Source organism: Oncorhynchus keta, chromosome 19 (genome assembly GCF_023373465.1).
Source record: "Oncorhynchus keta strain PuntledgeMale-10-30-2019 chromosome 19, Oket_V2, whole genome shotgun sequence".
NCBI classification, from domain to species: Eukaryota; Metazoa; Chordata; class Actinopteri; order Salmoniformes; family Salmonidae; genus Oncorhynchus; species Oncorhynchus keta.
In genome coordinates, this window is record NC_068439.1 from 12729389 (window position 1) to 12731888 (window position 2500).

Sequence of the window (2500 nt, forward strand, 5' to 3'; positions counted from 1 at the left end):
AGAGAGAGAGAGAGAGAGAGAGAGTAGGGATAAAGAGAGAGAGAGTAGGGATGAAGAGAGAGTAGGGATGAAGAGAGAGAGAGAGTAGGTATAAAGAGAGAGAGAGAGAGAGTAGGGATAAAGAGAGAGAGAGTAGGGATAAAGAGAGAGAGAGTTGGGATGAAGAGAGAGAGAGTAGGGAAAAAGAGAGAGAGAGTAGGGATAAAGAGGGAGAGAGAGAGTAGGGATAAAGAGAGAGAGAGAGAGAGTAGGGATAAAGAGAGAGAGAGTAAGGATAAAGAGAGAGAGAGTTGGGATGAAGAGAGAGAGTAGGGATGAAGAGAGAGAGAGTTGGGATGAAGAGAGAGAGTAGGCATGAAGAGAGAGTGACAGAAAGAGTGGGGTAGAGATAGTGTCATACCCTGATCTGTTTCACCTGTCTTTGTGCTTGTCTCCATCCCTCTCCAGGTGTCACCCATCTTCCTCATTATCCCCTGTGTATTTACACCTGCGTTCTCTGTTTGTCTGTTGCCATTTCATCTGGTCTTGTCAAGCTTTACCAGCGTGTTTTCCCATCTTCCTGTTTATCAAGTTCTGTTTCCTAGTTTTTCCCGGTTCTGACCATTCTGCCTGCCCTGACCCCTTTGCCTGCCTGCCGTCCTGTTCCTGCCTGACTCTGACCTGTTTACGAACCTCTGCATGCCCTGACCCCTTTGCCTGCCTGCCTGCCTGCACCTGCCTGACTCTGACCTGTTTAAGAACCTCTGCCTGTCCTCGACCTGCCCTTTGCCTGCCCCGTGTTTACAATAAATCATCTGAGAACTGTACTATCGGTCTCCTGTGTCTGCATCTGGGTCATATTCTGAGTCGTGACCGAAAGAGAGGGACAGAGATAGAGAGAGGGACATAAAGAGGGGGACAGAGATAGAGAGAGGGACAGAAAGAGAGGGACAGAGATAGAGAGAGGGACATAAAGAGGGGGACAGAGATAGAGAGAGGGACAGAAAGAGGGGGACAGAGATAGAGAGAGGGACATAAAGAGGGGGACATAAAGCGGGGGACAGAGACAGAGAGAGGGACATAAACAGGGGATAGAGATAAAGAGAAAGAGGGGGACAGAGATAAAGAGAGAGAGGGGGACAGAGATAAAGAGAGAGAGGGACATAAAGAGGGAGATAGAGAGAGAGAGAGGGACATACAGTGCCTTGCGAAAGTATTCGGCCCCCTTGAACTTTGCGACCTTTTGCCACATTTCAGGCTTCAAACATAAAGATTAAAAACTGTATTTTTTGTGAAGAATCAACAACAAGTGGGACACAAACATGAAGTGGAACGACATTTATTGGATATTTCAAACTTTTTTAACAAATCAAAAACTGAAAAATTGGGCGGGCAAAATTATTCAGCCCCCTTAAGTTAATACTTTGTAGCGCCACCCTTTGCTGCGATTACAGCTGTAAGTCGCTTGGGGTATGTCTCTATCAGTTTTGCACATTGAGAGACTGAAGTTTTTCCCCATTCCTCCTTGCAAAACAGCTCGAGCTCAGTGAGGTTGGATGGAGAGCATTTGTGAACAGCAGTTTTCAGTTCTTTCCACAGATTCTCGATTGGATTCAGGTCTGGACTTTGACTTGGCCATTCTAACACCTGGATATGTTTATTTTTGAACCATTCCATTGTAGATTTTGCTTTATGTTTTGGATCATTGTCTTGTTGGAAGACAAATCTCCGTCCCAGTCTCAGGTCTTTTGCAGACTCCATCAGGTTTTCTTCCAGAATGGTCCTGTATCTGGCTCCATCCATCTTCCCATCAATTTTAACCATGTTCCCTGTCCCTGCTGAAGAAAAGCAGGCCCAAACCATGATGCTGCCACCACCATGTTTGACAGTGGGGATGGTGTGTTCAGGGTGATGAGCTGTGTTGCTTTTACGCCAAACATAACGTTTTGCATTGTTGCCAAAAAGTTCAATTTTGGTTTCATCTGACCAGATCACCTTCTTCCACATGTTTGGTGTGTCTCCCAGGTGGCTTGTGGCAAACTTTAAACAACACTTTTTATGGATATCTTTAAGAAATGGCTTTCTTCTTGCCACTCTTCCATAAAGGCCAGATTTGTGCAATATACGACTGATTGTTGTCCTATGGACAGAGTCTCCCACCTCAGCTGTAGATCTCTGCAGTTCATCCAGAGTGATCATGGGCCTCTTGGCTCCATCTCTGATCAGTCTTCTCCTTGTATGAGCTGAAAGTTTAGAGGGACGGCCAGGTCTTGGTAGATTTGCAGTGTTCTGATACTCCTTCCATTTCAATAGTATCACTTGCACAGTGCTCCTTGGGATGTTTAAAGCTTGGGAAATCTTTTTGTATCCACATCCGGCTTTAAACTTCTTCACAACAGTATCTCGGACCTGCCTGGTGTGTTCCTTGTTCTTCATGATGCTCTCTGCGCTTTTAACGGACCTCTGAGACTATCACAGTGCAGGTGCATTTATACGGAGACTTAATTACACACAGGTGGAT

At 45.6% G+C, this 2500-nt stretch overlaps 1 protein-coding gene across 2 annotated transcripts in view; it reads right to left on the bottom strand.

The window, feature by feature from the left end:
• LOC118379636 (copine-4-like) overlaps nt 1-2500 on the bottom strand; it is a 47039-nt gene that overhangs the window by 18977 nt on the left and 25562 nt on the right. The gene's annotated exons all lie outside the window — the stretch shown is intronic.